The sequence below is a fragment of the Oryctolagus cuniculus genome, chromosome 5 (genome assembly GCF_051225735.1).
Source record: "Oryctolagus cuniculus isolate XC-2025 breed Fujian yellow rabbit chromosome 5, ASM5122573v1, whole genome shotgun sequence".
Taxonomy (NCBI): domain Eukaryota; kingdom Metazoa; phylum Chordata; class Mammalia; order Lagomorpha; family Leporidae; genus Oryctolagus; species Oryctolagus cuniculus.
Genome location: NC_142871.1, coordinates 20,864,464 through 20,886,668, shown reverse-complemented (window position 1 = coordinate 20,886,668; position 22,205 = coordinate 20,864,464).

Below are 22,205 nucleotides of genomic sequence, written 5' to 3'. Positions count from 1 at the left end.
GTAAAACATCATCTAAAGACAATGTTTTTGCATTACACCATTTTTTGTTTTAATTTATCCTTATTCTAAAAAGAAAAACTAGGTGCCAGCGATGTGTCATACCAGATTAAGCCACCGCCTGCAGTGCCTGCAATCTATATAGGTGCAGGTTTGAGTCCTGGCTGTTCTACTTCCAATCCAGCTCCCTGCTGATGTGCCAGGGAAAGCAGTGGAGGATGGCCTGAGTACTTAGCCACTGCCATCTATGTGGGTGACCCAGTTGGAGTTCCAAGTTCCTGGCTAGGGCCTGGCCCAGCCTTGGCTATTATGGCCATTTGGGGGAGTGAACCAGACGACAGAAAATCTCTCTGTACATATCTCCTTCTCTCTAACTCTGCCTGTCAAATAAATAATCTTTTTTTAAAAAAAGAGCATATCTATAAAATAGTATGTATTATGTACTATTTTTATTATTTTTCCCATGTATTTCTTGTACATTGTCACATAAAGCTATATACATATCTAATATATATTTTATTTCCCCATTTTATTAGAATACAGGTGAAGTTTTAACAATAGCTTTTTGTAAATATTTGCAGAAAGACCTTAAATAAACTAGCTAGGGCTGGTTAAATGTTTCTTAAATGTGTACTGGATTAGCTCTACAATGTTTAACAAAAACATTGGTTAAAAATTCCTATGTGTAAAATGTTGTTGGGAAATGGTAGTCAGTAAAATGCCATCTGATTGTCTGACATTTAGCAGAACCTTATGACCAATAATAATCCTCCTCTAAGGATTTGTCTAAGGAGACACACACAGGGAAGCAGATCATTCCATGCTCTAACAGAATGTTAGGGGAAAGGGAGGAGATGACTTCCTGTGAAACTCTACACCTGGGACACATTTCCACACCTGGTCAGCTTCACATTCCTAATTCTAATCCCCTTCCTCAAAGTCCATTTGACTGCTCCAGGTCAAAAAGCAGCATGAACATTTACTTCTGCACACACTTGTTTTTGAGGCCTTACTTTTATCAGCAGTTGTGATAAATTATTTTTAATTCCATTTTTTGTATAATTACTAAATCCCATTTTGCAGTTGAGAAAACTAAGTTTGTGCTTTTAATGACTGCAGGATGTAATTGGAAGCATCCTTGCTTGTGCAGACAAAACAAGTGACTAGCACAGTATAATTTCTTTGGGATGACAGATCACTCCAATTAATCCTAGCAAATATGATGCTGTAAAATAGTAATAAGACCTTATAGATAAACACTTAGCATTTTCGAAGTGCACATATGATTGCTACAACTCCAAGGTGAGTAAGAAACAGACTGTGATTCTTACTTTAGAGATGTGATAACTGAAGGCAGGAGAATTCCAGTAAACTGGCTTACCTAAGTTTATTTAGTTAAATAGTAGCAGAACTGAGTGTAGAACCTTGGCCCTCTTATGATTCACTCAGTGTTTTTCTAGCAGAATGCCCCTCAAATGACACTCAAATTTCAGGACAGCTAATTTTATATCTTAAAACTTTTAGGAATTTAATTTTTCTGAAATATACAAATCTATGTGAAATATAAAACTGAACAGAAAGAAAAAGGAGGTGGAGAAACAAAGCAAAGATGTAATAAAGCTCAAACCACATCATAAACACACACGGAAGTTAATATATTCTCTGGAATATTGGGGTTTGAGACCTTAAAAATGTTAAAGCTAACTAGTCTTTGCAAGATTGGTTTCTTAATTTATAATTTATCCAATAATAGTATCTGAAACACAGAATATCTTTTCAGCTTCTTACATTAATTAGTCTATGGCTTTAGAAAGAAATGATTTCTGTATAAACACTAGTTATCAATCACTGCCATTCTGGACTAAATATGAGAAGAATCTTAGCCAAAAATGACATCACTTCAGCTGTTTTTTATTTTTAATGCCATTTATTAACCTAGTGATCGTGTGGATGAATTCCATCATTTATTATTAAGTTCAAAATAAAAAGTTGAATGTGAAAACATGAATTGTGTCTCTGTCATTTACAGAGATTTTTCAACTTAAGCGATTAGTCCAAGCTGAAATTCTTGAGAGCTACTCTTTTGTTTTCAGTTCCATTTCACTCCAAGTATCAGTTCCAATCTTTTTACAGAATCACTCTCTCTGCTTATATATTATCTTTTTTATTCCTGTTTTCCTTTCTAAGGCATGAACTCTGGCTGCCAAATTCCATGTTTTATAAGTCTTGAACTCATATTAATTAAACATAATGTTATCTCTTAATTCTAAAAGATATAAGTGTCTCAGACCAGTCTCTGGGCATATTTCTATCAAAAATGATAAATAGGGTGAAGATTCATATAAACAATTCCACTAAAGACCGCCAACTGCGGAAATGTCCTAAAGAAAGGAAGATGATCCAAGAAAAAACAAAAAGCATATCTGCACTGTTAATAAACATCTATGATATATTATCCTAGTTGCCTCAGTACAGGAAAACAGAGTGCCAAGGAAGTGCTATTGAAGAATATGCACTTAAAATAGATCACAAGACATCATGGAAAGCTTTCTCTTTTTTTTTCTTGTTTTATTTTGAAAATCAGAGTTACAAAGCTGGAGAGAAGGATACAGAGAGAGAGAGAGATGTTCCATCCTCTGGTTCACTCTCCAGATATCCTCAATGGCCAGTGCAGAGCCAGGCGGAAGCAAGAGTCAGGATCTTCTTCTGGGACTCCAATGTGAGCAGCAGGACTGAGCACTTGGGCCATCTTCTGCTGCTTTTCCGAGGCCATTGGCAGGGAGCTGAGTTGGAAGTGAAGCATCCATGGCATGAACCACCCCGCATATGGGATGCTGGTGTAGCAGGCAACAGCCCCATGAACAATTCTTAGAAGAGATAATATTTAAATTGTGACTTGAAAAATGAATGAATAATAAGATTCAGCGGAAAACCATGAAATAACATGTTTAGTGCCAAGGCATCAGCATGCACAAAGAGGTATGAGGGAGTCAGGGATCTCCAGGAAACTACAGACGTTCCAATATACCTACATATTGGCTGTGAACGGGACAAGAAGAGAAATCTAGAGAATTAAGTGAGGACCAGATTACAGAATATTCCTATGCTCAGTATGGAATTTTTTAAAAGATTTATTTATTTATTTGAGAGGCAGAGGCAGAGAGAGAGAGAAAGGGAGAGAGGGAGAGAGGGAGAGAGAGAGAGGGAGGGAGAGAGGGAGGAAGGGAGGGAGGGAGGGATATCCTCCATCTGCTGGTTCACTCCCCAAATGGTCACAACAGCCATGGCTGGGCTGATCCAAAGCCAGGAGCTAGGAGCTTCTTCCAGGTCACCCACACAGGTGCAGGAGCCCAAGACTGGGGCCATTTTCCACCGCTTTCCCAGCCCATAGCAGAGAGCTGGATTGGAAGTGGAGCAGCCAGAACTCGAACCAGCGTCCATATGGTATGCCAGCACCGCAAGCTGTAGCTTTACCTGCTATGCCGGCCTCCTCCCCAACTAAGGATTTTGATTTTATTCTAGAGGCAATTATAATCCATTAAGAAATTTCAAGGGTCGGTTCCATGGCTCACTTCGTTAATCCTCCTCCTGCAGCACTGGCATCCCATATGGGTGCTGGGTTCTAGTCCCAGTTGCTCCTCTTCCAGTACAGCTTTCTGCTGTGGCCCAAGAGGGCAGTGGAGGATGGCCCAAGTGCTTGGGCCTCTGCACCTGCATGGGAGACCAGGAAGAAGCACCTGGCTCCTGGCTTCAGACTGGCACAGCTCCGGCAGTAGTGGCCATTTGGGGAGTGAACCAATGGAAGGAAGACCTTTCTCTCTGTCTCTCTCTCTGTCTACAATTCTACCTGCCAAATAAAAAATAAAGGAACAAAGAAAGATATTTCAAGGGGCCAGCACAGTGGCATAGTGGGTTAAGCCTCTGTCTGTGGTGCCAGCTTCCCATATGGTCGCCAGTTTGTGTCCTGGCTCCTCCTCTTCCAATCCAGCTCTCTGCTGATAGTCTGGGAAATCAGCAGAAGATGGTCCCCCAGGTGGGAGATCTGGAAGAAGCTCCTGGATCCTGGCCATGGATTGCCTCAGCTCTGGCCATTGCAGCCATTTGGGAAGTGAGCCAGTGGATGGAAGACCCTTCTCTTTGACTCTCCCTCTCTCTGTCTGTAACTCTACCTCTCAAATAAATAAATCTTTAAAACAAAAAAAGAAATGTTAAGAGTCATGACACGAAAATAATAAAAAATAACAATATCTATTATTTACATATATGGTACTCAGGAGAGAGACAGGAAATGAAATTGCTGAAAGAAAATGGAACATGTTTCTCATGTAAGTAAAATACTAGCATGGGCATTTCAGGTTGGTGAGTAGCTCTCTACCATGTGGCATACAGGTTTGATGGAAGCTTTCTAATGCTCAACATGGAGTTTCTCTAGCATCTTTGCTTAGACAAAAGAATGGAAATTTGAGGATGGAGAATTCCTCTTGAGCAAGTAAGTGGAGAACTGCAAATATGTCAATCATATTTCACATCAAGAACCACCACATTCTACTGCAATTGAAAAGCCTGCTTGGCACAAAGAGCTAAAATTGCATTATTATTATGGAAGAAAGAACAGCCAGCAGTCTCCACTATAACATAGTAGTTGGAGAGTTTGAAGATATTGAAGTTAATTAGATACCCATGAAGAATGCATAACATGAGAAGAAAAGAGGGCAAGGATGAAACTGATGAATTAGAACTTCTAAGGCTTCATGAGAACCATCGAGAGACTGGAATCTACATCTCTTGTCTTTTCTTAAATCTTGACCATGTTTTTTACCTGAATGTGTTTTCTTTCTTTCTTTCTTCCTTTCCTTTCCTTTCCTTTCCTTTCCCTTCCTTCCTTCCTTCCTTCCTTCTTTCCTTCCTTCCTTTCTTTCTTTCTTTCTTTCTTCCTCTCTTCCTCTCTCTCTTTCTCTCTTTCTCTCTTTCTCTCTTTCTCTCTTTCTCTCTTTCTTTCTTTCTTTCTTTCTTTTTATTAATTTAGTTTCTGGTACCTAACTCTCAGTTATCATTCAGAGATGGGGAACTTTTCTTCCGCCAAGGGACACTGGATTATTTTTAAGATTTATTTATTTTAGATGTAGAGTTACAGACAGAGGGAGAGACAGAGAGAAAGGTCTCCCATCCACTGGTTTACTCCCCAAATGGCTGCAACCACCAGAGCTAGGCAGATCTAAAGCCAGGAGCCAAGAGCTTCTCCTAGGTCTCTTACATGGGTGCAGGAGCCCAAGTACTCAGGCCATCTTCTGCTGCTGTCCCAGGTCATCAACAGATAGCTAGATTGGAAGAGGAGGAGCCAGGATATGAACCAGCACCCATATGGGATGCCAGCAGCAGAGGGTTAGCTTACTAAGCATCAGCCTTAGGCCATTAGATATCTATAACATCATTCCTAGAGCATACAAAATTATGAATTTTAAAAAATTAGCCTACTATAGATTTATTAAATTTCTAGTCCCACCTGTCGTTGGGCAAGGCCAGCCTAAATGATTTAACAGGCCTTATAAGGCCCATAGGCCTGAAATTCCCCACTCCAATATTTTATAATATAAGATAATATAATAAGAAATAATCTCAATGTCAATTGCATTCCCAAGTTTATCCCTGCCCCCCAACAGCAGCCTACAACTTGGCTTTTCCTGACCTGTTGAGAAGACCAGTCAAAGTACCCAGAAGGCATATTATAAAACCTTTACTTAACAGATAATTTGTAGGAACAGCTAGTAGCCAAACAAGAGCACAATGAATTTGAAGACAATGAATGGTGGTCTTATATTACCATGAGAAAATTTCACAAATATGTATTCAATATAATTTTTAAAAATTTCAGAAGGAGGGACTTGGGGCCAGTGCTGTGGTACAATGGGTTAAGCCACTATCTGCAGCACTGGCATCACATATGGGTAATGGTTCTATTCGCAGCTATTCAAGTTCAAATCCAGCTCCCTGGAAGTGGAAAGGTGGAATGTACCTGGGAAAGCCGTGGATCTTGGCCCAAGTGCTTGGGCTTCTGCTTTCACATGGGACACTTGGAAGTAGCTCCTGACTCCTAGCTCCAGCCTGGCCATCCTCAGCCATTGTGGCCATTTGGGGAGTGAGTCGGCAGATAAAAAATAAATAAATAAATCTTCAACGAGAGTGAGAGAGTGAGAGAATGAGAGAGAGCAAGAGAAGGAAGGAAGGAAGGAAGGAAGGAAGGAAGGAAGGAAGGAAGGAAGGAAGGAAGGAAGGAAGGAAGGAAGGAAGGAAGGAAGGAAGGAGCTGTGGTGCAGCATGTTAACACCCTGGCCTGAAGCGCTGGCATCCCATATCGGCGCTGGTTCTAGACCCGGCTGTTCCACTTCCAATCCATCTCTCTGCTATGGTCTGGGAAAGCAGTAGAAGATGGCCCAAGTCCATGGGCCCTTACACCCACTTGGGAGACCCGGAAGAAGCTCCTGGCTTCTAGCTTCAGATCAGTACAGCTCTGGCCGTTGTGGCCAATTGGGGAGTGAATCATCTGATGGAAGACCTCTCTCTCTCTCTCTGTCTCCCTCTGCCTCTCCTCTCTCTCTGTGTCACTCTGACTTTCAAATAAATAAACACACTCTTTTAAAAAATTAAAAAAAAAATAAGAAAAGAAAGAGAAGTTAAGAAAGAAAAGTTAAGAAAAAGAAAGAGGTAGCAAACCCTGCTCAACAACAGTGTGAAAAGATCTTGAGTTTTATTTGACCTCAAAATCAATATACAGGAACCCTATGATAGAGCTGCTAAGAATGTCAGTGCAGGTGCACGTGTTTGGTCTAGCAGATAAGACATCACTTGGGGCCAGTGCCGCGGCTCACTAGGCTAATCCTCCGCCTTGCAGTGCCGGCACACCGGGTTCTAGTCCCAGTCGGGGTGCCGGATTCTGTCCCGGTTGCCCCTCTTCCAGGCCAGCTCTCTGCTGTGACCAGGGAGTGCAGTGGAGCATGGCCCAAGTACTTGGGCTCTGCACCCCATGGGAGACCAGGATAAGCACCTGGCTCCTGCCATTGGATCAGCGCGGTGCGCCGGCCGCAGCGCACCGGCCGTGGCGGCCATTGGAGGATGAACCAACGGCAAAGGAAGACCTTTCTCTCTGTCTCTCTCTCTCACTGTCCACTCTGCCTGTCAAAAAACAAAAGACATCACTTGGATGCCCACATCAGAATACTTGGGTTTTATACATGACTCCAGGTCCTAATTCCAGCTTCCTATTAAAGCAGACCCTGGAAAATAGTTGTAATGAGTCATGCAATTGGGTTTTCATCATTCATGAGGGAAAAATCTGGATTGAGTTCTAGGTTCCCTGGCCAAGTTTGGGCCATTTACGGACACTTTGTGATTCTTGTAGTATTGAATTGGAATTGGAGGTATAGGTATGGACTAACTGTATATAATTATTATATAATACACAACTTCTATATATATAAATATATATACACACACATATGATCTGACAGAGAGGTATCAACATATGTGTGCAGATATACTTCATAACAAGAAGCCCACAAGAGAAATGAGCACATCAAACATTTAGATCTCAATATTATTTTTTTTTTACTAAAAGTTATCAGGAATCTTGCATGAAATGGCCGAGTCTGACTGAGGAAGGGAAACTATAAAATGAGCCTGGAACACTTTGTCATGCCAGAAAATCAAAAAGTGCTAAAATGATATAGAAACAAACTCCCCTAAAACTAGAGTATGAAACCATACTTGATAAGCAAAATATTTACATAGATCAAGCATAATTTCTTGCAAATTACCTATTAATTACAAAGGGAAAATAACTTAACCGTAGATTAAACTAGTAAACATAAATTTATAAAAGTAATCAAAGTTAACGTCACTGATAATGAAACAAATTGACATTACATGCTTCTTGATATGATATGCAGAAAGCACAATACCAATTCTAAGACATTACCATAAAAAGAACAAACATGAAGTCAATTAGGAAGAAACACAGAAGAAATACAAGCTGAAGGATACTATACAAAGTTACTATCTTTACTCATCAAAAGTGTTAAGATCATAAAAGAAAAGACTGGAGCCAGTATAGGGGCACAGCATGCTAAGCCACTGCGTGCAATGCCAGCATCCCATTTGGACTGCTCCACTTCTGATCCAGCTCCCCGATAATGGCCTGGAAAATCAGCAGAAGATGGTGCAAGTATTTGGACCCCTGCTATACACATGAGAGACTTATATGAATCTCCTGGCTCTTGGCTTCAGCCTAGCCCAGCCCTGGCAGTTGCAGGCATCTGGATCTTGAACCAGTAGATGGAAGATTCTCTCTCTCTCTCTCTCTCTCTCTATATATATATATATATATATATCACTCTCTCTCTCTCTCTATCCCTCCCTTTCCCTTCTCTCACTGTAAATCTTTCAAAATAAATAAATCTTTAAAAAAAAAAGGAAGACAAGACTCAGGAATTGCTTCAAATTAAAGGAAACTAAAAGACATGACAATTAATAAATCTGTGACCCTGACTGTATTCTAAACCAAAGGAGGGAAAGCTATTAGTGAATTACAAGAATAATTTTTGAGGTTCAAATAAAAATTATGCAGTAGGTGATAATGTTGTAATATTGGTGTCACATTTCCTGGTACTTTAGTTAAGCAACAGATAGTCCTTAGAAAATATAAGAGTCTTTCAGTTTGTGGAGGGGCCAGCACTGTGGCATAGTGAGTAAAGCCTCTACCTGTAGCACCAGTATCCTGTATGGGTGCCAGGTCACGTCCTAGCTGCTCCACTTTCAATCCAGCTCCCTGCTAATGTGCCTGGGAAAGCAGTGGAAGATGTTCCAAGTGCTTGGGCCCCTGCACCCACGTGGAAGATCCAAATGAAGCTCCTGGCTCTTGATTCCATTTTCGGATCAGCCCAGCTCTGGCCGTTGCAGCCATTTGGGGAAGGAACTAGCGGATGGAGGATCTCGCTTTCTTGTCTGTCTCTCTTCCTCTCTCTGCAACTCTTTCAAATAAATAAATAAATCCTTAAAAACTTTGTAGAAATGAAATTTAAAAATTATTTTGGTGCAAAACAATTTTGAAATCCATGCATATGATGAGTCTTCAAAAAGTCTATGGAAAACTCATATTACAAAAAAATTACACACGGATTTCAAAATTTTTGGAACAAAATAAACTTATCATTAATTCCAATTTCCACAAACTTTTGGACGTGATGTGGGCAGGCAGTGAGCAAAGAGGAGCTAAGTAACCACTAGTACACAAACAGCCTGAACTAAAACCCTTTCCACGCCAATCCAACATGGATGTAGGCTTGGCACATCTACTTCACCCCTTAGCCTCACTTTGTATCATGGACCAGATGTCATGCCAGTTTCCTAGAGATTTCCACAAGCACTGCACCCTGCCCCAAACTCTGACTCCTCTGAATATTCAATTAGGCATCACCCCAGCACCACCCCACTCTAAAAACGGATGATCCAAATCTTGCACATTACAGCTCATTCTTTCTCCTGAGCTTCCCTGCACTCACATCTCAGTATGTACTGTCCCTTTAAATAAATCTTGCTTTCCTGTATACCTCTGTCTATGCCTCCTCCTTGACCTGTTTCTTCACATAGAGGCAATAGCTCAACATAAACCCAGCCTGAGGGTGTCAAGTTCCCCACAACAGAAGTACCCTCATATTTGGGCTGTGGCACAAAATGTTAAGTGCCACTTGCAGCACAGGCATCCCATATAGGCACCAGTTGGAATCTCTGCTGCTCCATTTCTGATACAGCTCTCTGCTAATTCACCTGGGAAAGTGGCAGAGGATGGCCCAAGTCCTTGAGCCCCTTCCCCAACATGGGCGATCTGGATGAAGTTCCTGGCTCTGGCTTCTGCCTGGATCAGCCCCTGCTGTTGCAGCCATTTGGGGAGTGAACCAGTGGATGGAAGAGCTCTCTATCTCTCCTTTTGTCTCTCTCTCTCTCTCTCTCTGTAACTCTGCCTTTCAAATAAATAAAATGAACCTTTAAAATGAAGAAGTGTTCAGGGTTAAGATGGCGGAGCAGAGAGGGAGCCCACTGCTCTGGTCCAGAAGATAGTTTTAAAAAAGTGGAGAGAGTGCAGTCTCAGGGAAGAGTTAGGGAGAAAAGGGCAGAGGAAATTCCACGCAAATTAGAGAGACACAGCTGAACTATGTGAAAGGTGTGGACACGCACAAATCACGACCCCAGCAGCCAAGAGCCTTGGCACCATCTGTGAAGAGTAAGGTGAGACCAGACTGCAGCAGCCCAAGCTACTGGTGATAATGCTCCAGGAAAAGCCTGGAGCAAATCTGGCTTGGAGCCCTGTGGGGGATAGTGTACCTTCCAATCTAAAGGAGAAATAAAAGGAGGGGGGGGGGGATGATTCTCCCACCCCAATCACTCTGCATCAGAACTCTGTAACAAGCTGATAGAGAGTGGGCACCATTTTGGACATACATAACAGCTGTGCCAGCTCATGTCCCTGTGCAGCAACCAGCCAAGTGGAGACTCCTGAGTCTGGCAGGTAGAACTGATGGGGGCTAGGTGCTCCTGATTGTGGGAGGTTCGTGTGCAGGACTGTGAAAACACTGAGGCTGTGTGGAAAGACTCAGGAAGGCAGTGGAGGATGGCCCAAATGCTTGGGCCCTGCACCTGCATGGAAGACCAGGAGGAAGCACCTGGCTCCTGGCTTCGGATCGGCGCAGCACACTGGCCGTAGCAGCCATTTGGGAGGTGAACCAACAGAAAGAAGATCCTTTTCTCTGTCTCTCTCTCTCATTTCTCATTGTCTAACTCTGCCTGTCAAAAAAAAAAAAAAAAAAAAACAAAGGCCTTCCATAACAACCAGAAATTGAAAGAATTTGTCACCAGCCTTCCAGCCTTGCAAAAGATACTTAAGGAGATGCTTCATAGAGAAATACAGAAACATGGTCATCACTACAGAAAACAGGAATGCAGAAAATCTCCCAGTAAAAGTACAAAGGAAATCAAAAGTAAAAAATAGAAATATTTATGGAAAAATGGCAGAGCAAAATAGTTACTTATCAATAGTCACATTGAAAAATAGTCACATTAAAAAAAAAGTCACATTAGAAAAAATATTTATATGCTGCCTACAAGAAACACATCTCACCCACAAGGATGCACACAGACTGAAAATGAAAGGATGGAAAAGATATTTCATGCTAACAGAAAGCAAAAAAGTATTGGTGTAGCCATCCTAATACAACACAAAATAAGCTGTAACAAAAAATTGTTAAAAGAGACAAGAAGGGTAATATGCAATCATTAAGAGATGAATTCAAGAGGAAGATGTAACTATTATAAACATGTGCACCTAATTACAGGACACCTGGCTATTTAAAAATGTAAAGGGACCTAAAGGGAGACATAGACTCAAATAAAATAGTAATGGGAGACTTCAATACGCCTTTCAGCAATGGTGAGATCAGACAGAATGAGCAAGGAAACACCAGTTACTCGACACTATAGATCAAATGAACCAAACAGATGCCTACAGAACTTTTCGTCCTACAGTTACAGAATACACATTCTTCTCACCAGACATGGAACTTTTAGGATTGACCACATGCTAGGCCATAAAGCAAATCACAGCAAATTCAAAAAAACAAAAATCATGCCATGCATCTTCTTGGACCACAAAGGAATGAAGCTGGAAATCAGCAACTCTGGAATCTCTAGAACATATGCAAACACATGGAAAATGAACAACATGCTCCTGAATGAACAGTGGGTCATAGAAAAAATCAAAAGAGAAATGAAAAAATTTCTAGAAACAAAAGGTAACAATATAACATATTAAAACTTATGGGATTGGAACCAGCACCAGTTCTGGTCCCAGTTGCTCCTCTTCCAGTCCAACTCTCTTCTGTGGCCTGGGAGGGCAGTGAAGGATGGCCCAAGGAGACCAGGAAGAAGCACCAGCCTCCTGGCTTTGGATCAGCACAGTGCCGGCTGTAGCAGCCACTTGGGTAGTGAACCAACAGAAGGAAGATCTTTCTCTCTGTCTCTCTCTCTCTCTCACTGTCTATAACTCTAACTGTCAAATAAATAAATGAATAAAAACCTTATGGGATGGGCACAGTAGGTTAATGCCCTGGCCTGAAGCGCCAGCATCCCATATGGGCACCAGTTTGAGACCCGGCTGTTCCACTTCCAATTCAGCTCTCTGCTATGGCCTGGGAAAGCAGTAAAGATGGCCCAAGTCCTTGGGCCCCTACACCCATGTGGGAAACCAGGAAGAAGCTCCTGGCTCCTGGCTTCGGATTGGTGCATCTCCAGCCGTTGCAGATAACTGGGGAGTGAACCATCGGATGGAAGACCTATCTCTCTCTCTCTCCCCCTCTGCTTCTCCTCTCTCTGTGTAACTCTGACAATATATCAAGGACCTTCTTCGCAGATATAGACAAAATGTTGCTGAAATTCACATGGAAACATAGAAGATTCCGAATAGCTAAAACAATCTTATACAACAAAAACAAAGCCAGAGGCATCACAGTACCATATTTAAGACATATTACAGGGCAGTTGTAATCAAAACAACCTGGTACTGGTACAAAAACAGATGGATAGACTAATGGAAAAGAAACCCCAGAAATCAATTCAAGCATCTACAAACAACTTATATTGCCAACAAAGCTAAAATCAATCCCTAGATCAAGGACAGTCTCTTCAATAAAGTGACAAGAGAACTCGATTTCCATATGCAGAAGTATGAAACAAGAGCCTTACTTTATACCTTATATAAAAATTCACTCAAAATGGATTAAAGACCTAAATCTATGACCTGAGAACATCAAATTATTACAGAACATTGGGGATACCTTGCATGACACTGGCACAGGCAAAGAATTCTTTGAAAAGAACTCACAGGCATAAACAATCAAAGCCAAAAATAACAAATGGGATTACATCAAATGAAAAGCTTCTGTACTGCAAAAGAAACACTCAGCAAAGTGAAGAGGCAACCAATGGAATGGGAAATATTATTTACAAACTATTCAACTGATAAAGGATTAATAATCAGAATAAATAAAAAGATCAAGAAATTCTACAACAACAAAACAAGTAACCCAGCGAAGAAATGGGCAAAGGACTTGAACACACATTTTTCAAAAGAGGAAATCCAAATGGCCAACAGACACATTAAAAAATGCTCAGTATCACTAGCCCTCAGGCAAATGCAAATAAAAACCACAATGAGGTTTCACCTCACCCCAGTTAGAATGGCTTTCATACAGAAATCAACAAACAACAGTTGCTGGTCAGGATCTGGGGAAAAGGTACCCTAATCCACTGTTGATTGGAATGCAAACTGGTAAAGCCACTATGGAAGACAGTTTGGAGATACCTCAGATACCTGAATATAGACCTACCATATGACCCAGTCATCTCACTCGTGGGAATTTACTCAAGGGAAATGAAATCACTACATGTGAGAGTTATCTGCACCCTCAGGTTTACTGCAGCTCAATTCACAGTAGCTAAGACATGGAATCAATCCAAATGCCCATCAACTGATGACTACATTAAAAAATTATGGGATATGTACACTTTGGAATACTACACATTGGTAAAAAAAATGAAATCCAGTCATTTACAACAAAATGGATGAATCTGGAATACAACATACTTAGTAAAATAAGCCAGTCCCAAAGAGACAAATACCATATGTTCTCCCTGACCTATGATAACTAATAGAGCATCTAAAAGGCAATCTGTAGAAGCAAAATTGACACTTCAAGAAGCAATGATATGAACAGCCCTTGTCTTGACTATTGAGGAACAGTTTTTTTATACTATTTATTGAACTTTTTACTTAACATAGAGTTAAACATATGTGTATAAAGTCAATTTAAAATAGATCTCAGTGAAAAATAAGAATCAGAATAAGAGAGGGAAGAAGAGGGGTGGGAGTATGGGTGGGAGAGTGGGCATCGTAGGAAGCATCACCATGTTCCTAAACGTGGAATTATGAAGTGCATGAAGTTTATAACTGTAAAGATGTAAAGTTCTGCATATATTCCTAGGGACTTACTTCTAAAGGAACAGTTTATTTTTTTTTCCTGCATGCAAGTATATATTTTTCTTTTTTTTATTTATTTTTTATTTGTAAATATAAATTTTCAAAGTACAGTTAATGGATTACAATGGCTCCCCCCCCATAATTTCCTTCCGACTCACACCCCTCCCATCTCCCACTCCCTCTCCCATTCCATTCACATCAAGATTCATTTCAATTATCTTTATATACAGAAGATCAATTCAGTATATATTAAGGAAAGATTTCATCAGTTTGCACCCACACAGAAACACAAAGTGTAAAATACTGTTTCAGTACTAGTTATAGCATTAATTCACATTGGACAACACACTAAGGACAGATCCCACATGAGAAGTAAGTACACAGTGACTCCTGTTGCTGACTTAACAATTTGACACTCTTGTTTATGGCATCAGTAATCTCCCTAGGCTCTAGTCGTGAGTTGCCAAGGCTATGGAAGCCTTTTGAGTTCGCCGACTTCGATCTTATTCCGACAGGGTCATAGTCAAAGTGGAAGTTCTCTCCTCCCTTCAGAGAAAGGTACCTCCTTCTTTGATGGCCCCGTTCTTTCCACTGGGATCTCACTTGCAGAGACCTTCCATTTAGGTCTTCCTTTTTTTCCTTTTTTTTTTTTTTTTTCCTTGGTGTCTTGGCTTTCCATGCCTAAAATACTCTCATGGGCTCTTCAGCCATATCCAAATGCCTTAAGGGATGATTCTGAGGCAAGAGTGCTATTTAGCACATCTGCCATTCTATGAGTCTGCTGTGTATCTCGCTTCCCATGATGGATCATTCTCTCCCTTTTTGATTCTATCAGCTAGTATTAGCAGACACTAGACTTGTTTGTGTGATCCCTTTGACTCTTAGACCTATCAGTGTGATTAATTGTGAACTGAAATTGATCACTTGGACTAGTGAGATGGCATTGGTACATGCCACATTGATGAGATTGTATTGGGATCCCCTGGCATGATTCTAACTCCACCATTTGGGGCAAGTCCGATTGAGCATGTCCCAAATTGTGCATCTCTTCCCACTCTTATTCCCACTCTTATATTTAACAGGGATCATTTTTCAGTTAAAACTTAAACACCTAAGAATAATTGTGTGTTAATTAGAGTTCAATCAATAGTACTAGAACAAAAAAATATACTAAAATGGATAAAGTATTACATTGTACATCAACAGGACAAGAGCTGATCAAGTCACTGTTTCTCATAGTGTCCATTTCACTTCAACAGGTTTCCCCTTTGGTGCTCAGTTAGTTGTTGCTGATCAGGGAGAACATATGATATTTGTCCCTTTGGGACTGGCTTAATTGACTCAGCATGATGTTTTCCAGATTCCTCCATCTTGTTGCAAATTATCAGATTTCGTTGTTTTTGATTGCTGTACAGTATTCTATAGAGTACATGTCCCATGATTTCTTTATCCAGTCTACTGTTGATGGGCATTTGGGTTCGTTCCAGGTCTTAGCTATTGTGAATTGAGCTATAATAAACATTAATGTGCAGACAGCTCCTTGTTTCCCAATTTCATTTCCTTTCGGTAAATTCCAAGGAGTGGTATGGTTCGGTTGAATGGTAGGGTTATATTCAGATTTCTGAGGAATCTCCAGACTGATTTCCATAGTGGCTTAACCAATTCGCATTCCCTCCAACAGTGAGTTAGTGTCCCTTTTTCCCCACATCCTCACCAGCATCTGTTGTTGGTAGATTTCTGAATGTGAGCCATTCTAACCGGGGTGAGGTGAAACCTCATTGTGGTTTTGATTTGCATTTCCCTGATTGCTAGTGATCTTGAACAGTTTTTCATGTGTCTGTTGGCCATTTGGATTTCTTCTTTTGAAAAATGTCTATTGAGGTCCTTGGCCCAGCTCTTAAGTGGGTTGTTTGGTTTGATGTTGTGGAGTTTCTTGATTTCTTTGTAGATTCTGGTTATCAACCCTTTATCAGTTGCATAGTTTGAGAATATTTTTTCCCATTCTGTTGGTTGCCTCTTCACTCTCCTGTTTCTTTTGCAGTACAGAAACTTCTCAATTTGATGCAATCCCAAAAGTTAATTTTGGCTTTGACTGCCTGTGCTTCTGGGGTGTTTTCCAAGAAGTCATTGCTGGTACCTATATCTTGCAGGGTTTTTCCAATGCTCTCTAATAATTTGATGGTGTCAGGTCGTAGATTTAAGTCTTTAATCCATGTTGAGTGAATTTTTGTGTAAGGTGGAAGGTAGGGGTCTTGCTTCATGGTTCTGCACGTGGAAACCCAATTTTCCCAGCACCATTTATTGAATAGACTGTCCTTACTCCAGGGATTGGTTTTGGATCCTTGATCAAATATGAGTTGGCTGTAGACGTTTGGATTGATTTCTGGTGTTTCTATTCTGTTCCATTGGTCTATCCATCAGTTTCTGTACCAGTACAATGCTGTTTTGATAACAACTGCCCTGTAGTATGTCCTGAAATCCGGTATTGTGATGCCTCCGGCTTTGTTTTTGTACAAGATTGCTTTAGCTATTCGAGGTCTCCTCTGTCTCCATATGAATTTCAGCATCATTTTTTCCAGATCTGAGAAGAATGTCTTCGGTATTTTGATTGGTATTGCATTGAATATGTAAAATGCTTTTGGGAGAATGGACAGTTTTATATTATTGATTCTTCCAATCCATAAGCATGGAAGATTTTTCCATTTTTTGGTATCCTCTTCTATTTCTTTCTTTAAGGTTTTGTAATTATCATCGTAGAGTTCATTAACGTTCTTGGTTAAGTTCATTCCAAGGTATTTGATTGTTTTTGTAGCTATTGTGAATGGGATTGATCTTAGAAGTTCTTTCTCAGCCATGGCTTTGCCTTTGTATACAAAGGCTGTTGATTTTTGTGCCTTGATTTTATATCCTGCTACTTTGCCAAACTCTTCTATGAGTTCCAATAGTCTCTTAGGAGAGTTCTTTGGGTCCCCTGAATAAAGAATCCTATCATCTGCAAAGAGGAAGAGTTCTTCCTTCCCCATTTGTATCCTTTTAATTTCTTTTTCTTGCCTAATAGCTCTGGCTAAAACTTCCAGAACTATATTGAATAGCAGTGGTGAGAGTGGGCATCCCTGTCTGGTACCAGATCTCAGTGGAAATGCTTCCAACTTTTCCCCATTCAATAGGATGTTGGCCGTGGGTTTTTCATAAATTGCTTTGATTCTATTGAAGAATGCTCCTTCCATACCCGGTTTGCTTAGAATTTTCATCATGAAAGGGTGTTGTATTTTATCAAATGTTTTCTCGGCATCTATTGAGATAATCATATGCTTTTTCTTCTGTAGTCTGTTAATGTGGTGTATCACGTTGTTTTGAACACAATGAACCATCCCTGCATGCCAGGGATAAATCCCACTTGGTCTGGGTGGATGATCTTTCTGATGTGTTGTTGCATTCTATTGGCCAGAATTTTATTGAGGATTTTTGCATCTATGTTCATCAGGGATATTGGTCTGTAATTCTCTTTCAATGCTGCATCTCTTTCCGGCTTAGGAATTAAGGTGATGCTGGCTTCATAGAAAGAATTTGGGAGGATTCCCTCTTTTTCAATTGTTCTGAATAGTTTGAGAAGAATTGGAGTTAGTTCTTCTTTAAATGTCTGGTAGAATTCAGCAGTGAATCCATCTGGTCCTGGGCTTTTCTTTGTTGGGAGGGCCTTTACTACTGTTTCAATTTCTGTCTCAGTTATGGGTCTATTTAGGTTTTCTATGTCTTCCTGGTTCAATTTAGGTAGGTTGCATGAGTCCAGGAATCTATCCATTTCTGATAGGTTTCCCTGTCTGCTGGCATACAGGTCCTTGTAGTAATTTCTGATGATTCTTTTTATTTCTGTGGTATCTGTTGTTACGTTTCCTTTTTCATCTCTGATTTGATTGATTTGGGTCTTTTCTCTTCTTTTTTCAGTTAGTTGGGCCAATGGGGTGTCAATTTTGTTTATTTTTTCAAAAAACCAGCTCCTCGTTTGGCTGATTTTTTGTAATTTTTTTTTATTCAATCATGTTGATTTCTTCTGTGATTTTAATTATTTCTCTTCTCCTACTAGATTTGGGTCTGGTTTGCTGCAGATTTTCTAGATCCTTGAGATGCGTTGAAAGCTCATCTATTTGGTGCCTTTCCAATTTCTTGATGTAGGCACCTATTGATATAAACTTTCCTCTTAACACTGCTTTTGCTGCGTCCCAGAAGTTTTGGTATGTTGTGCTGTTATCCTCATTTACTTCCAGAAAATTTTTGATTTCTCTTTTAATTTCTTCTATGACCCATTGTTCATTCAGGAGCATGTTGTTCATGAGAAGTCTGCTGTGAGTCTAATTGGAGATCCTCTGAAAGTAATCCGACATTTCTCTCTTGCACATTTTAGGATCTTTTCTTTGTGTTTCACTGTGGTGAGTTTAATTATAATGTGTCGTGGTGAGGATCTCTTTTGGTCATGTTTACTAGGGGTTCTATGAGCTTCCTGTACTAGGATGTCTCCGTCCTTCTCCAAACCTGGGAATTTTTCTGCTAGTATCTCACTAAAAAGGCATTCTAATCCTCCCTCTCTCTCCATGCCTTCAGGAACTCCTAGAACCCGAATGTTGGGTTTTTTAATAGTATCCTGTAGATTCCCAAAAATATTTTTAGATTTCTAATTTCCTCTTCTTTTCTTTGGTTTGAATGTATCCTTTCCTGTTCTCTGTCTTCTAAGTCTGATATTCTCTCTTCTGCTTCACCCATTCTGTTTTTAAGGTTCTCTAATGTGTTTGTCATTTGATCTATTGAATTCTTCATTTCATTATGATTTCTCGTCACTATCACAGTTTCATGTTCTACTAGTTGTTTCATTTCATTTTGACTCCTCTTTTATATTTCATTTTCGTGAGAAAGATTTTCTATCTTGTCCATTAAGGATTTCTGTAGTTCAAGAATTTGTTTTTGAGAACTTCTTAATGTTCTTATCAATTTTTTGAGATCCGCTTCTTGCATTTCTTCTATCTCATCATCTTCATAATCTTGAATTGGGGTGTCTTTTTCATTTGGGGGCATCATAGTGTCTTCCTTGTTCTTATTACCTCGGTTTTTGTGTTTGTTGTTTGGCATATTGGAGATATTCTTTGGTTTCTTCACCGTGGTGTTTTTTCTTGTTATAGTATGACTCTAGATTAAGTGGACTGTCTGTTTTTAACGGAGCCTTAGAGGCTTGAGATGGGTGTGGCCTGAAAGCTCTGTTGGGTTCCTCAGCGTTAAGGGTGTGCCAAAGGTGACACTCCAGGGTTACCCATGGGAAATCTCTCTCTTTCTTTGGTTTTTTGATTCAAAAGGGAAGTAATTCTGCACAGCTGAATGGAATTGGAGGTAGTTAGCAGGCAAATGATATACCCACAGGAGCCAGAGATCAGAAGCTCTTTCCCAAGGACCACACAGGGAATCTGTCCTGCCCTCATTGTGGGCTCAAATTCTCCTGCAGTCTCCCACTGGGTTGCCAAGGTTACCGAATTGTAGCGTCCCTGGAGAGTACTCACGTGAATTCCGTAAGTTCTCTCCCCCACCTGTCTCTTTTTTCAGTCTCAGTTCAGTGGCACCACACATTCACTAGGTCCTAATCTCCTGTTAATTCACCACCACCACCACCCCCCAGAGTCAGGTTTTTCTGCTAGGCTCAGGGCCGGTGCAGACCTGAGGTCGCCCTGCTTATGAAGTATGTCCAAGATGGCGCCTGCTCTTTGTCTTGCTTGCCTTTGAGAAGTGAGCGGAGAGAGAGAAACTCGTGTCCATATTGGTCACTTTTTTTTCTTTCTTTCTTCTAGTTAGCCTGGTGAACTTTTCCCCACGGGGTCGTTCCCTCTAGTCTCCTCTTTCTGCTTACTTGCCGGTGTCTCGGGCTATTGAGGTTCGGCTCACCTCGCGTTCCAGCGCTGGTGTGTTGAGTCTGCTGCTGGTGTCCCAAACTGTGGGCTCCCATGCTCTCCACTCAGGTCCACTGTGAATCACTAGTTCCAGAAGAGTTTCCTCTGCTGTTTCTTCCCCTACTCTTCCTTGAGCCTGCAGTATCTCCACTTTTATTAAACTGTCTCTCCCCGGACTATCAGTGTGCTCCCTTCCTATTCTGCCATCTTGCCGTCAGCCTAAAGGAACAGTTTAAAAACTTGCCATGGGACCACAAATCCCCTTAGGGTGGGTGGTATAAATACCATCTTAAGTGTTAAAGTGATCATATGGACAGGACTGAGTATCTGGTAATAATAATAGATAGAAGTAAAAAAGGAATGAATGTTCCAACATGGGAAGCAGTCCATACAGCAGACCCATAGAACAACAATCACTTGGGGCCCGCACTGTGATATAGCAAGTAAGGCTATTGCCTGCAGTGCCAGCATCCCATATGGGTGCTAGTCTGATTCCCAGCTGCTCCTTTTCTGATCCAGCTCTCTGCCATGGCCTGGGAAAGTGGTAAAAGATGATCCAAGTCCTTGGGCCTCTGCACCCACATGGGAGACCCATAAGAGGCTTGTGGCTCCTGGCTTCGGATCAGCATAGCGCTAGCTGTTGCAGCTATCTAGGTAGTGAACCAGCAAATGGAAGATTTCTCTCTCTCTCTTTCTCTCTCTCTCTCTCTGCCAGCCTGTGCTTCTCTGTAATTCTGCCTTTCAAATAAATAAATAAATCTTTAAAAAAGAAGAAGAATACTAATTGCTTTAAATAGCACTCTGACCTCAGAATCAGCCCTTAAGCCATTCTGGTCTGGCTGAAAATGCCATGACAGTATTTCAGGCATGGAAAGCCAAGAAACTGTGACAAAAAAATGTCCTATATGAAAGACCTCAGTGGGTGAGATCCCTGTGGAAAGAGGTGGTCATCAAACAAGGAGGAATTTTTCTCTGTGAGGAGGAGAGAACTTCTTGTCGCTCCCCCATTCGCGGAGGAACGACACTAGACCCTGCGCTGTTCTTTCTGCCCAGCTCTTCCCGGGTTAGCCCCCTGCCGCTTTCCCCGCTTCCGTGGAGGAGCGGCACACCACCGGCCGGCTCTCTCAGGGACTGCTCAGATGTTCCTCAGGTGTTCCTTCAGATGTTCCTGGTGCATGTTGTCTCTCTCCTCCTTTATAGTCCTCTTCCACCAATCCCAACTCTGCTACCCACATGCCGAGCATGCTGCTCTCCTCCAATCAGGAGCAGGATCAGCTCCTGCAGCTTATCAGTCAAACTGATGAGGCAGCTGCGTAGTTGTTTGCTCCCTCAGCGCCATATGTTGGGAGAGCAGATGCATAGAATAAGTCTTAATTCCAGTAACTTAGTCTAGTCTCAGTTGCTCCCCACAACTTCTACTCTGCTTATGGCCTTGTCTAAATATTGATAGAGCTGGGGATTCAAAAGCCTTCCATAGCCTTTACAGCTCATGTAAAGTGCCTCAAGTGATCACTGATGTCATAAAAATCAGTGTTAATTGTTAAATTAACAATAAGAGTCACTGTGCACTAACTTCCCATGTAGAACCTCTGTCCTCAAACAGTTGTTTTATAATTATGTCTAAATTTTCGCAAAAGACATATCATCATTGGGTGCTTCTTTTAGTTCATTAAGTTTCTAAAAAAAAAAAAAAGTGAAATTAACTTCAAGATGCAATGACTTTGAATAGCCCTTGTCTCAACTGTTGAGGAAGTTTTGTTTTATTTTTGCCTTTATTTGTTTGTTTTTCTCATACAGATTGTTGAACTTTTTGTTTAGTATAAAGCTAATAGAAAATTGAGCTTAGTGGAGAATGGGACTGGGAATGGGAGTGGGATAAGGAAGAGGGGTGGGAGACTGGGCAGGGGGGTATGGTGGGAAGAATCACTGTATTCCTGAAGTTGTACTTATGAAATGCATGAAGTTTGTATTCCTTAAATGAAAGGTTTCTTTGGGGAAAAATTTTTTTAAAAAATTAAAAATGTTTTTTAAAAATGAAGAAGGAAAGAGAAGGAAATCCAAAATGGCTGAATAGAGAGGCCCTATACTCAGTTCCACCACAGAGAAGAACCAGAACAAAAATGTAATGAGCACTTTCCCAGGAAACTGAGGGAAACCTTCAGTAAAGAAGTGCTGGGGCTCTACACAGCACACAGATTTGG